General features: G+C 41.6%; 1 protein-coding gene across 22 annotated transcripts in view; it reads left to right on the forward strand.

Moving 5' to 3' along the window:
• col13a1 (collagen, type XIII, alpha 1) overlaps positions 1-14,867 on the forward strand; it is a 394,128-nt gene that overhangs the window by 138,215 nt on the left and 241,046 nt on the right. The window lies entirely within an intron of this gene.

A 14,867-nucleotide genomic window follows, 5' to 3' on the forward strand; every position in this document is an offset into this window, starting at 1 on the left:
GTTCACATGTGTTTTGTGGACCTGGAGAACGCATTCGACTGTGTCCCTCGTGATGCCCTGTGGGGGGTGCTCCAGGAGTATGGAATCGGGGGCCCTTTATTAGGGGCCATCCGGTCCCTGTACGAGCGGAGCAGGAGTTTGGTCCGCATTGCCGGCACTAAGTCGGACCTGTTCCCAGTGCATGTTGGACTCCGGCAGGGCTGCCCTTTGTCGCCGGTCCTGTTCATAACTTTTATGGACAGGATTTCTAGACGCAGCCAAGGGCCGGAGGGGGTCTGGTTTGGGGACCAGTGGATTTCGTCTCTTCTTTTTGCGGATGACGTGGTCCTGCTGGCCCCCTCTAGCCAAGACCTACAGCATGCGCTGTGGCGGTTCGCAGCCGAGTGTGAAGCGGCTGGGATGAGGATCAGCTCCTCCAAGTCCGAGGCCATGGTACTCGACCGGAAAAGGGTGGCTTGTCCTCTTCAGGTTTGAGGGGAGTTCCTGCCTCAAGTGGAGGAGTTTAAGTATCTCGGGGTCTTGTTCACGAGTGAGGGAAGAATGGAGCGGGAGATCGACAGACGGATCGGTGCAGCTGCCACAGTAATGGGGGCGCTGTGCCGGTCCATTGTGGTGAAGAGAGAGCAGAGCCGAAAAGCAAAGCTCTCAATTTACTGGTCGGTCTACGTTCCTACCCTCACCTATGGCCATGAACTTTGGGTCATGACCGAAAGAACGAGATCACGGATACAAGCGGCTGAAATGAGCTTCCTCCGTAGGGTGACCGGGCACTCCCTTAGAGATAGGGTGAGGAGCTCGGCCATCCGGGAGGAGCTCGGAGTAGAGCCGCTGCTCCTCCACATTGAGAGGAGCCAGTTGAGGTGGCTCGGGCATCTATACCGGATGCCTCCTGGACGCCTTCCTCGGGAGGTGTTCCAAGCACGTCCCACCGGGAGGAGGCCCAGGGGACGGCCCAGGACACGCTGGAGGGACTATGTCTCTCGGCTGGCCTGGGAACGTCTTGGGCTCCCCCTGGAGGAGCTGGAGGAGGTGTCTGGAGAGAGGGACATCTGGGCGTCTCTGCTGAGTCTGCTGCCCCCGCGACCCGGTCCTGGATAAGCGGAAGACAACGAACGAACGAACGAGGTTAAATTACAGCTACCTCAAAAGCCTGTGGTACATATCCATTTAATAAAGATAGATTAATCAAATCTAGAATGGGCCTGGTAATCAAAGAGAACACTTGCTTAAATTATTTGGTTGGGATTGGGTCTAACATACAAGTTTAGATGAAGCTAATATTTTTGATAACTCAATAAGCTCCACTGGATCAAAGCACTCCAAACACAGATCAGTTTCTACAGTTACCTCCTCAGTTACTGGATGACGTAATAATGCACGGGAGTATGCCAATGATTTTATTTTTAATTGAATCAATTTTATTTAAAAAGAATCCCATAAAGTCATTACGGCTGAGAGCTGGGGGAATGGGTGGCTCAGCAGAGCTATGACTCAATGTACGTTTAGCAAATGTACTAAAACAAAACCCAGGATTATTCTTATTCTCTTCTATTAATGATGAGAAATAAGCTGTTCTGGCTAGGTGAAGGGTCTTTTTATAACGTATGCAGCTCTGAATTAAACCAGACAGCCAGTCTCCAATGAATAATTGCCTTTTTTTTCTGGGGGATGGCACATTGTCTAATGCACCATGCAGTGAGGAAGTAACACTATGAACAAGAAAATAAATTTGTGAAGAGGAAGAAGAAAAATTATTGCCCTTATTCTGTTTTTCTGTGTTAATAGGGAAATAAAAAATGGAACAGATTCTTTAAAGGTTGTTGCAGCATTGTCTGATAATGATCTTCTATAATGGAATTTTCTTTCATGTGTGGAGTAAATTAAACTCAAAGGTTATTAAAAAATGGTCACACAGAACAGGGTTTATTAATTTTATCAAATGCTTTTTCTGCATCTAAAGATAATATATTAGTCTCAATGTTTTTTACTGTAGGATTAGTCTATTAAATTAATCAATCTGCGGGAATTTGTGGATGAATGCCTCTTTTATAAAACCAGTTTGGTCAGGTTGTATTATGTTACCTTGTCTAGTCTTTTTGCAAGGGCTTTACAGATTATTTTGAGATCAACGTTAATAAGGGATATGGGACAGTAGCTGGTAGGAAATACCTGGTTCTTGCCTGGTTTTAACAGGAGAGTATTGTTGGCAGAATTTATATTTGGCGGAAGTCTGCCATTTTCCTCGGTTTCCTGCAGAATTCTGTGGAATGTTGTAGCTAAAATATTTCAGAGTTCTTTGTCGAAGTATGTTGGAAATCCTTTTGGGCCTGGAGCCTTTTTATTGGGCATGCTTGTGAGAACTTCTTGGATTTCGGCTACAGTCAGTGGTACATCCAGGGCCATTGCTTGACTATCTGATAATTTAGGAAGTGTCACTTTATCCGGAAATTGATCAATGTCGTTATCTGATGAGTCTACCTGTGGTGAGTAGAAAGCTTTGTGAAAATCTCTGAAAGTGCTGTTTATTCTTTCAGGGTCATAAACTGTATTCCCTTTCGAGTCTTTAACAGCAAATATAGTTGTCTTTTTTTATTTTTAGCTGGGTAGCTTGGAAACTACCTGATTTATTGCTGTTCAAAGAGTTCAGAAGTGTTTGAACTAAGAATTGGGGTTTTATTTTTGGTCAATAATGTAATTTAATCCTAGTTTTGCTTTACTTAGTTTGCCCAGCATTTCCTCTTCCTGGGAAGCTTCTAACAATTTGATGGTTTCTTCTAATTCTTGAATACTTTTGTTTACTTTTTTTCTTCTTATGTGAGGAGAATGAGATTATTTTACCTCTCATCAATGCTTTATCTGCATCTCAGAGAACATATGTTGATGTCCAATGGAGGTCATTACACTCCAAATATGAAGTCAACTCTTCTTTAAAACATTTGATAAAATCTTCATCCTCAAGCAAAAATGTATTAAACCTCCAGCTTTTGCTTTGTGGGTTTGTTGATTACTTAATAGAGTTAAACAGACAGAAGCATGATTACACCCTATATCTGACAGGTGTAAGGTGTAACTGTAATTAACTGCTAGGAGGACCCGAAATTACAGTCGGACATAACAGATGAAAGTTTAAAGGTTTATTGAAATCTGTTGTCGCAGAATAGCAGGCAGCCACCAGCAGCAGGATCAGGAACCTCTGAGGGCAGACAGATAGGTTAGTGGCTGAGCAAAAAACTATGGTCAAGAAATCAATGATCTGAATTTCTCCAGCACAGAGAGGATCAAAAGCAGACCGGGTAGCTGTAGACAAATAAACCAGAGTCATAACAGTATCTCAGTGTCTAAAATGTCAGTCAACAATGAGCTGCTGACTAAGAAATAATCCAGATATGAGTAAGTGACTGTCCACTGTCCCTACATGCTCATCTGGGTGGAGTGACTGCTACAAGTCTCTGACTCAATGCAATCTGCTGGGTTTCCTTAGACAGAAAAACTTTTTATCCAATTTGAATAAATAACTGAATCTGACTGCACTGTTCAATGATTAGGATTAATTGGAATGTATGTACCTGACTTTTGTATAGTGCCTTGACATGTGTTGTGAATTGGTGTTATATAAATAAACTGAATTGTATTGAATTAAGGTTGATGGACATGTAAGAAGAAAGTATATTCTCGGTTGTTAGGTTGAAGAGATCGACATGCATCGCATAATAACCGATGTACTGTTTAACTATATTTATTGATTGCCAACTGTGCTGAGTCCCTTTTGTGCTCAGCCTGTCTATTTCTTTATTTAGGGCAAAGCTGAGATTGCCCCCAAGAATTGAGCAATGAGAAGTGTTCAGACAGTGCAGAAAAAAAAGTATGGAAGAATTAAGGGGTCATCAACATTTGGGGCATATATACTGAGAATACATAACTTGTGGTCAGTGGCGTTTTTGCATTAGGGACCCGTGGGGCACGGCCCCACCAGTGGGGCTGTTTTGTACAAGAAGATACATGTTTTTTTAATAAATCAGATATAAGATATACATTTTATAATTTCTTTTATTAATCAGACACAATAATGTGATTGAGCTCAAGGTAATAGTGTAGTAGTGTGTGAATTTGTCTCTGTGCTTATGCTGCTCGCCAGTTTTCGCTCGGTGGGGCACAGCAGTATTGGCCCTGTACGTGCACTGTTATGAGCTGGACAAACTGTTGCGCGTGAGCGTGCTCAACGTGCACTTTAATTTCGTAAGTAGGGCCAGGCGGCCAGGGCCCCTGAAGTGTTCCCATTAGTTGATACAAAAGGGCGGGCGGGCATGCCCTTTGCGATAGCTGTTCTTTAGCTAATGAGGGACTGATACGAAATATAAATACAGTAGGCTACTAATGATGAATCGTGTGGACTACTTAACGACCGTTCGATTTTGCACCTTGCCATTTGAGGAGAAATTGGAAATTAAACATTTGGGGCCACATCGATCAGATGACTTTACCATTTTTCAAGAAGGTAAAGATAAAACAAGATCCTTTAACCAGGAGTGGTTCAAAAGGAAAACGTGGCTAACGGCTAGCATTTTGAAAAAATCCCTGTTCTGCTTTCCGTGTCTTCTCTTTGAAGGGGAAACTGTCTGGACGACAACTGGATTTAAAGATTTAAAACATCTGTCAGAAAGGCTGGTAAAACACGAAAGTGGTGCATCACATGTGGATAATGCTATCAAGTTAGCTTTACTAGGGACAACGAATGTTGCATCGCAGCTTGACAGGGCATACCAGCGTGGTATTGAACAACATAACCGACAGACTGAAGAAAATAGGTATGTTCTCGGCCGAATTATAACCTGTATAAAACTTTGCAGAAAGTGTGAGATTGCCCTGCGTGGACATGACGAGTCTGCTGGTTCCTTAAATCCCGGCATTTTTAGATGCGTATTTGAGAAGATGTGCGAGGGAGACTCCAGACTCAGGAGCCATTGCTCAAACCTATTTTAAGGGCACCTCAGCAGTCATTCAAAATGAACTTTTGGATTGCATGTACAGTGTTTACAAGGATGAGGTTTTTCGGCAGGTGACAAATGCACCCTTTGTTGCCGTGGAGGCAGATGAGACAACCGACGTGTCTTGTAAATCACAAATGGTCATCGTGCTGCGCTATATGGTGAACGGCACAGTGACAGAAAAGTTTTGGGAATTTATTGAGGTAAAAGACAAAACGGCTGCTGGTTTATCAAATGCCATATTTTCATCTCTTGAGCCTCTGAACCTGACTGACAAGCTCATAGCGCAAACCTATGACGGGGCTGCAGTAATGAGTGGAGGTGTGCGTGGAGTTCAGACTCTTGTGAAGGAGCGATATCCAAACGCCCATTTTGTGCACTGTTACGCGCATCAGTTAAACTTAACACTTCAACAAATCTGCTCAGCAAGGATTTCTGAATTAAAAGTGTTTTTTGCTGATCTGTCAGCTTTCGCCACCTTTTTCTCTTGTTCACCCAAGAGAACAGCTGCTCTTGCCGAAACATCAGATAGGCGCATCCCCAGACCTCCAACCACGTGGTGGAATTTCAAAAGCAGAACTGTTAATGCTGTGTGGGAATGCCGTGAAGAGATTAAGAAGTGTTTGGACTACATTCGCACAACAGAGGGATGGGACAGGGTGACCATCAGCGAGGCCTATGGTCTGTCTATGCACATGCAGGAACCAAAGTTCCTTCACTTCTTGCAGTTCTTTTCCGAGCTCATGCCAGAAGTGGACATATTTTACAGTGTACTACAAAAACGGGACATTGATGCAGCTGGCATCAACCACGCGATGAAAACCTTCAACAGAAATGTAGGACGTCTTAGGGAACGAGCTGATGTGATTGTGCAAGAAAGTAATCCAGAAGGAAGTAAGAGGAGGAAAACCAACACGGCTACAGTCATGAAAGAGGCCTGCGACACTGATGAGTCAAGTCGAGGAGAGGTTCTCTAGGAGTGACCATTTGATGGCTGCAAAACTCATTGATTGCACACTTTTCTCCAAGTTTGTGCAGTCATTTCCAGAATCTGAACTGGAATGTGCCATTAAACTATGGCCAATAACAAATAAGGCAAAGATGAAAACCGAGTTGATGTCCCTATACCAGCACAGTGAATTCAGCAAAGACAACATCGCGCTTTCTTTATTGAAGTCCATTATCTGAAACCGTGACACTTCTCCAAATCATCATCACAACACCAATGACAAGCACTGAATCTGAGAGAAACTTCTCCACTCTCAAAAGGATAAAAACATTTACACGCGGAATACAATGGGACAGCAAAGACTGAATGCCCTGGCAATGCTGTCCATTGAAAATGAACTTATCCATGGACTGTTTGACTTTAACAGCAAGGTCATAGAGAAGTTTGCACACATGAAGGACCGCCAGGCTTCCTTCCTCTTCAAGAAATGAACCTCACTGGTGAGTCTAATATATTGTTATGCTTAATTATCAACTGTTGACTGCTGCAGGGGTTAAAGTGATTTTTCAGAATATATGATGTTTTTTCTATCAGGGTCCTAATGTATCTTTAAAATACAAATTACTTTGTTGCCGCTGGGTTTATTGTTTAATTCAATTAATCAAATCTTCCAAATGATGCAGGTGATGCGTTCAGTTTCCGACAGCACAATGGACAGCAGCATTGTTTGTTGTGTGTGCTGTCAGTGTTCATACGACCACTTCATATGGTTCTGATTGAACAATCTGCTTGCAGTTGTTAGTTAGTAAAAAACGTGGATTCTTAAACACTTTGGTACTGTTGATAGAATAAATTATGTCGTCACATCTTCATTATTGTGTGATTACGCACTTGTGCACAGCAAGTTGTATTTGTATTGAGGGTAAGGTTCAGTGTTATATGTTCATGTTTGGATTATATTATCAGATTTTCTGGTATGAATAGCCTGGGCCCCACCAGAATTTCCATACTAAAATCTCCACTGCTTGTGGTTATGTATAGATATTTTTAGCATTATAAATCTACCCTCTGAATCTGTAACTGTGTTGAATATTGTGAAGTAAACAATTTGTGAATTAAAATTGCTACTCCACTTTGCCTAAAATTATAGCAGGCAGAAAATAAATTAAGAAGCTCAGGTGATTTAAGCTCATTTGCAGCCGAGGCAGATATATGAATTTCTTGTAATGAGACAACGTCTGCTTGTATTCTTTAAAGTTGGTTAACAATTTTAAACCTTTTCTCTCTGGTGCCTGCTCCATGCACATTCCATGTGACAAACCTTAGTGTGCCCATAGTTGTGTGTGTTTAGTTAAAGTTGGACAGTGCATGTCACCATAGAGACAGATAGACCCAAGTTAAATCATAGTTAGCGCTTGGTGTTTGCTGATATAAAGTCACGGACCGTGGAAATGGCAACTTCCTCTCCCCGTTCTGGGATACCGGAGAAGACAAGACTGTGTTGAGCCTGTTTATCCAGGATGGTTTCCCTCATTTTTTTATTTTCTACGGAGTGCTTTCACGTTATCCCTCAGTGTTTGGTTCTCAGCTGTGAGCGAAGCTAGTTGTTCTACAAACTAGCCAACCATCGCGAACAGAGTCTGCTTAAGGTGTGTTCCCAACACTTATAATCAGTGGCGATTTTGGTATGGAAATTGTGGTGTGGCCACAGACTATTCTTATCCAAAAATTTGACAACATAATCCAGACATAAACATGTAACACTGAACCTTACTCGCAATACAAATACAACTTGCTGTGCACATGTACTAAATCACACAATAATAAGGCTGTGACAACATAATTTACCCTGTTAATAGTGTTGTGATTATGAATATGAATACATTATTTAATATTAATACTTTATTATTTTATTAAATAATATTCCGGTCTGTTAAGGTTTGTCCTGTGAATACTAGCCCAATAAGGCGGTGGTATTAGGACACAAACTGAAAGGGATGAGCTAAGCTCTGGCATTACTGAACAGCAAAACTCTGTACACAGACGGAATGAATTCACACAGTTTCTTAAAATACTAGAATTTATTAAAAAAAATAAGTCAACTCAAAGTCAAACATATTTCAGTCAACAAACTCTTTACTATGCTAAAACAACCAGACTAAACTACCGAGCAGAATGAAAGAATAAGGAAGAGTAAGGGCTATGTACAATACAAACAAGTGAATCAAAAGTGGTCGAAAACCATAACCAAAAGAGTGATGCAATATTACCATGCAATATTTATGTTTGAGAACCAAGGATTATCTTGAAGAATCTGGAAATGAAGTTAAGTTAGTCTTGGAACCAACTTAGGCAATAATTGGTTTACCTTCAAACAACCATTCACAATGCAAGAAAAAATAATTTGCTAAATAAAATCAACCTCCTGGATGACCAATTCTCAGAGGTGTTTAATTATCTACATTTATTTATTAAAATAATATTTATGGAAACATTATTAAGGAAATATTAAAAGCTGCTCTGCTGGCTATCTTGTCCGAAGGGGGATCGGGGCGTGGGCTGGGGTTGGCGTGGAGGGGCTGCGGCCTGTGGGGTGGAGGGGTTGTGTCCACTTCTAGGGCGTGGGGTCACTGGCATTTGGTTCGGCTGGGCGGCGATGGTGGAGCTGAGCTGGATAGTGTTTCTCCCTGGGCGGTTGTTGCAGTGGCAGTGATGTAATGTTTTTTGTTCCTGAGGGGGCGTGGTGGGGTCAATGGCCCTGGGTGCCTGCCGTTGGCTGGGGACCTCTTGGTGGATGAGTTTGTCCCGTCATGGTGCGGGGTCGGGGGTCCGGTTGTGGGTGCGGTGCTGGGTGGGGTCTGCCCTGTTGCGCCAGTGGGCGGGGGTGGCGTTGCGTGGGGCCCTTGCCTTACCGTTGCGGCGCGCTGTGTGGTGGGGGAGCAGGGTGTGGCGGGGGTTCTTAGAGCGGGGCTGTGTGTGGAGCTTGCGCTGTGTGGGTGTGGCTTCATCGGCTTCTCGGCCACAGAGTTCACCTGTGGGGGTGTGCCCCTGTGGGGGTGGGGATTTGTGGCGTTTGGGTTTGGGGGGATGTGTTTGATGTCGGTGTCCTTGTTGGGGGTGGCCCTGTGGGGAAGTTCTTGTTGGGGTTCACTGGGGGTGGGAGACTCATGGGGTTGGGATCGGAGCTCGTCCCGGGGCGGCTCCGGTTGGCGGGTTGCTTTGGGCCATGTGGACCCCTCTTTTGTACATAGCCCCCTCTCCGGAGGTGGATGGGGGTTGTTGGAGACTGGGTTCGGGGTGGGGGGGCGGGAGCCAGGCCGGGGTCACCCGGGTCTGGGCAGTACCGGCGCTGTCTGCCTGCCTCTGCCCCAGGAGGGAAGGGGACCACCTCCTGGGTCCGGGGGCTGGTTGCCCCTAGGGGGTACCGGCGCCTGGACCTGGGAGTATAGACTATGCATGGGGAGTGTGAGTGAGTGTATGACGTCCATTGTTGTTTATCCTTACGTTGGGTGTGAGTGATTTTATGTGTATGCATGAGATTTTGGTTTCAAAGCGTGGGTGGGGCCTTTTTGTGTGGATTTGTATTCATGAGTGGGCTTTTTCCAAGTATTCTAGCTTCCCCTCACTGTCCAAAGGAATTTATGGACAACCCTGATGAACAATGTTGAATTTTCCTTAGGAGTTGCTGTGTGTGTGTTTCCCTGTGATGGACTTTTGACTCGTCCAGGGTGTACCTCATCATGTGTCCAATCACTGCTGGAAGTAAGCGCCAGCTCCCTGCAAAGATAAATTGCCTATAGAAAACAGATGGATCATGGTTTTCATGACATTAAAAATAATACATCAATGTATAGCTCTTTTAAACTTCAATTTACTGATTGAGGATATTAATATTTGGCTAACTACATATGAATGAATTTGGGAATTTACTCTTGCTCACTCCTAATGATTGGATACAGTTAAAACCAAAAATTGTTCATACCCCCGGTAGATTTAAATTTTAAGTAATCTTTTAATTTTATGTATAATAATAAAGTTTTGAAGCTCGAGAACCAACATGAATCTGAAAGAGAATCTGAGGAGGGGGCTAAATATTAGGGTGATGGCAAGTTGGCCTTCCACCCTGCTTTTCCTTAAGATACTTAAAAATATTAATCGGTTGAAATGATCTGTATCATTTAATTTTCTATTTGTCTTCCTAATCATGTTTTGAGTTCAAAATAAGGATGTGAATATCTTAAGATAAATTGCACCCCCCCCCCCCCCCCCCAAAAAAAAAACAAACAAAAGGAAATATTAAAATATTATTTTGAATAAGAACCAAATCTTTCTGGATAAATGGGTCTTAATGGTGTTTACTTAGTTATCACATTTATTAAAATAATATTTAGGGAAATATTATTTTCTAAATTGAAAACTAACAACCTTTTTGGGTAAATGATCTTTAGCTCACTCAAAGTAGGCAAGCACGTGTTCTTAGCTGTTAGCGGTTGGGGCTAACAAAAGAAACATTCAGCTTATCATCAGAATTAAACACATACCTTTCTCTGCTGGGAACTCTCGGGAACACAGTTTGCTTCTGTAGACCTCAGAGAGAAAAGTCAAGCCACGCTTGCACCTTAATTACCCTGTTCATGAATGAATACCGGATACAGCAATTAATAACTTGGTGCATATGATTGCGTAATCGTATAACACTCTTGGATCCAGTTTGAAGAGTTATGTCTGTTTGGCAGCAAAGAGACATTAGCACGCTATGTCTCTCTTCCCAGTTCCGCTGGGGACCTGCGTGGAAGAGGTGTGTTTTTTGGAATGCGAAGTTTTTATTCAAACAGTGACGTCACGGGACATCCGCTGTTACTCCCTTCTAGTTCCTGTTCCTGGCTGTGCTGGGGGAAGGTTAATACGATTTATTTTGAAAGTTCCAGAAAAGTTCTTACTGGCCTTTAATGTTGTAATCCATGGCTGCGGTCCCAACAACAGTACAAAAGTGTTTAAGAATCCACATGTTTTTTACTAACAACTGCAAGCAGATTGTTAAATCAGAACCATATGAAGTGGTCATATGAATGCTGACAAGACACAACAAACAATGCTACTGTCCATGGTGCTGATGGAAACTGATGACAGCGTTTTTACCCCATAGTCCTCCCCTTCTAGCACTGGGGCATAATTCTCAGTTAACTTGGTCAGGGTGTAGTTTGAAGTCTTAGGTAGATGTTCTTTCTGCTCCTGTTAAGCCAGGATCAGTAGCATAACCAAGTTGCATAACGAAGAGGAGAGGGCAGTATGGGACTTCCACTGGAGGGAGATCTCAAGATTGTTTTTTATGTTTATAAATGTTCAATGTTTTCAAGGTGCAGTGCTCCTTTTCCTCACTTGCTAGGGGAGTGGCAATACTTATTCACAAATCCCTACATATATGTATTAAAAAAACTATCATAGATCCTGCCGGAAGATTCATTATAATTCAAGGTTCAATGATGAACGAAAACTTAATATTGGTTAACCTGTATGGCCCTCATATAGATAACTCAGACTTTTACAGTAATTTGTTCCTTTCTATTGCTGCTCTCCATGGTGATGTGATTATTGGCGGGGACTTTAACTGTACTCTTGACTCTTGACCGAAGCTTGACCGATCAACAGCCTCAGATTCGTCTCACCCTAAGAGTAGACAAGCTATACAACATTTCATGATTGAACTAAACCTAAAAGATATTTGAAGAGCAATGAATCCAACAAAGAGAGAATATTCCTGTCATTCAACTACCCACAAGAGCTACAGCCGTATAGATTATTTACTGCTTTCAAATTCTTTGATACCCAGAATTAACAGTTGTATGTAGAAAAGTATATTGATTTCGGATCACTCACTATGCATGCTTAAATTTTCATCCTTGAATGCTTTTAGACACAGTCCTGTCTGGCTCTTAAAGCCTCACTGGTTGCAAACACTTAGTTTCCTGAAATATGTTGAAAGAAATATTGGTGATTACTTTAGCTTCAATAAAACAGAGACTACAGCATCTATTAGATGGGAAGCCTTCAAGGCATTTATACGGGGGCAGATGATAAGTTACACAAAAAGCACGTCAAATAAAATGAGTAAGGAGATGCTTGACCTTGAAGGGCAAATAAAAGAGGCTGAACTTGAGATAAGTTCAAATAATTCTAAAGAAAAACAACAGGAACTGCTAATGCTGAGAGCAAAATATGATAAACTAACCACTGATAAAGCGTCATTAGAACTATTCAGACTGAAACCGGTCTGCTATGACCAGGGAAAGAGGGCGGAAAAACTTTTAGCATGGCACATAAAAGCTATGCATAATGAGAGGGTAATAAATGAAATTACAACTGCAGTTGAAAATATTACAGATCCACAAAGAATAAATTATCTTTTTAAAGATTATTACTCAAAGTTATATACCTCTAAGGGACAGATAACACAGGTTTTGTTGGACTCCTTTTTTGATTCTATAACTACCCCCACACTTGGGGAAGAAGCCAAGGCAGAGCTGGATGCACCAATATCTATAAATGAACTTTCAAATGCCATTGATAAACTAAAATCAGGAAAATCACCCGGACCAGACGGGTTACCTTTAGACCTATATAAAATATTTAAAACCAAATTAGTACAATATGTCAGTGGAAAGTTACACAACAAAGGAATTACCTCCCTTGTCCCTTGACCAATTTCACTTATAAACTCCATAGCCAAGATAATAGCACAAGTACTAGCAATCAGGCTTGAAAACCTTCTGCCCTTCTTCCCTGACCCTGACCAGAATGGATTTGTAAAAGGACGGGAAGCTCACCACGGAATTCGTTGAGTACTGAACATAATTTTGCAAAATATGAACATCAAGATACAGCTCTGCTATCCCTGGACGGGCAAAAAGCATTCTATGGGGTGGAGCATGCTTACCGTTATAAAGTGCTTTCTCAATTTGGCTTTGGCGAGTATTTTACAACCTGGGTTAAAATTATTTACAACAAATCTACAGCATCAGTTCTAACCAATAATATTGTATCCAAACCCTTCAGCCTAGCTAGAGGCACGCGTCAAGGCTGCCCCCTCTAACCTCTCCTTTTTGTGCTAGGAATTGAGGCATTTGCTGTGGCCATAAGGAATAATCAAAATATTGTGGGCATTAGAATAAATAATATTGAATCTAAAATTGGACTATTTGCCGATGACATAATTTTAATTATGTCCAAATTAAAAAATTCAATCCCCCAGCTACTTAAAACTGTTGAGGAATTTGGCAATATTTCCGGTTATAAACTTAATGAATCTAAATCCGCTATTCTATTTCTAAAACAATCTGAAAGAAACAATCCACCAATTCACACTCCAAGTAGCAAAAGACAGGCTTACTTACTTGGGTATAAAGATTACTCCAAACATAGACTAACTGGTTTTGGCAAACTACACACCAACGGTTAACTCAGTAATGGAATCAATTAACAGATGGTCCACATTGCCTATTTCCTTGATAGGCCGTATAATTATTCTCAAAATGAACCTACTTCCAAAATTCCTGTATCTCTTCCAGGCCATCGGCCTCAATCCACCAAATGGGTTTTTTGCAAAGATGCAAATAATCTTCAATAATTTCATTTGGAATAACAGATGGCCCAGATTGCACCTATTATTAATATATCCTTCATTTGATAGAGGAGGGTTAGGGGTACCAAATCTTAAATGGTACTAATGGGCTTCTCAGCTCTCTAGTGCCTCCTGTTGCTTCTCAGCAATACGTTTATCTTGGGTAAACTTAGAAAATACTAATACCACCCCCCTATCCCTAAATTCTTACTTATATTCAAGAAAATATAAAGATTTGTTAAAAAAAACAAAACATTAAACCCACTGGTAAAAAATACCATTCGAGTTTGGTTTGATGCACCTAGGTTCAAGAATAAAGTACCACACTAGAGAGACTAAATGTACATCCTTCAATCAAACGAGGTGTGAAAATTTTGACAGGTGGGCGGAACTTCCGGTGGCTGGGACATCCTAGGGCGGGACTTCCGGTGGTGGGCCTTCCTATGACGTAACCGGATATCGTCATTAATCGGATGTTGTCATTAACCGGATGTTGTCATTAGCCGGATGTTGTCATTACAAGGAAGCGAATCTTTCTAATTGTATGTTTTTAGATGTTTTTTACATCTAAAAACAAAACATGTAGTTTATCCACTTTAAAAGGTCACTCAGGTTGATGCAGGCACATCACACAAAATTCTGATAAAAAGAGAGAACCTGACAGAATTGTAAATTAATTTTGTTTTAACACAGGGGTTATTTAGATGGATGTTTTTACATCTAAAAAACAAGAAGACAAAAAGTAGATACAGAACCTTTCTTCCTCTGCTCAAATGTTTGAGTAATCTAATCTGCACCAGTAACTTGTAGAGATGATCTAAAAAACAGAGAAATAAATGAACTGAAAAAATAAAAAATAAAGGTTATAAAATCCTCAGTCACTGTTTATTGGATTAAGGTATCGCAGCTGTTTCTTGCACATTGTCTCAGTCAATACACATCCATTGTTTAATGAATAGGTGACCAGACCTCAGACATCCGCAGCTGTTTCTTGCGCATTGTCTCAGACAGTCTTCACACCAACTGTAGTCAAAAAGTAATTAAGAGGAAAGTGCTATTTTCCTGGCTATAAGTCTGGAGCATTGTCTGACAATTCCCATTCCCTGTTTATTGAATTAACACCTCTGTGCTGTTGCTGAGGTGTCTCATAGGGGTGTGGCCAAGGGGCATAACTATGCGCGCTGAAGGTAGCGTAGTCAGTCATCCTGGTTCTATCGAGAGATACAGCGCAATCTTTACTGGGAGATCGGCTTCAAATCTGGTAGCGAAAAGTTTATTTTTTAACCAATTACACTGAAATATTTTTTAGAACACT

This window comes from Girardinichthys multiradiatus, chromosome 22 (genome assembly GCF_021462225.1).
Source record: "Girardinichthys multiradiatus isolate DD_20200921_A chromosome 22, DD_fGirMul_XY1, whole genome shotgun sequence".
In the NCBI taxonomy this organism is placed as follows: Eukaryota; Metazoa; Chordata; class Actinopteri; order Cyprinodontiformes; family Goodeidae; genus Girardinichthys; species Girardinichthys multiradiatus.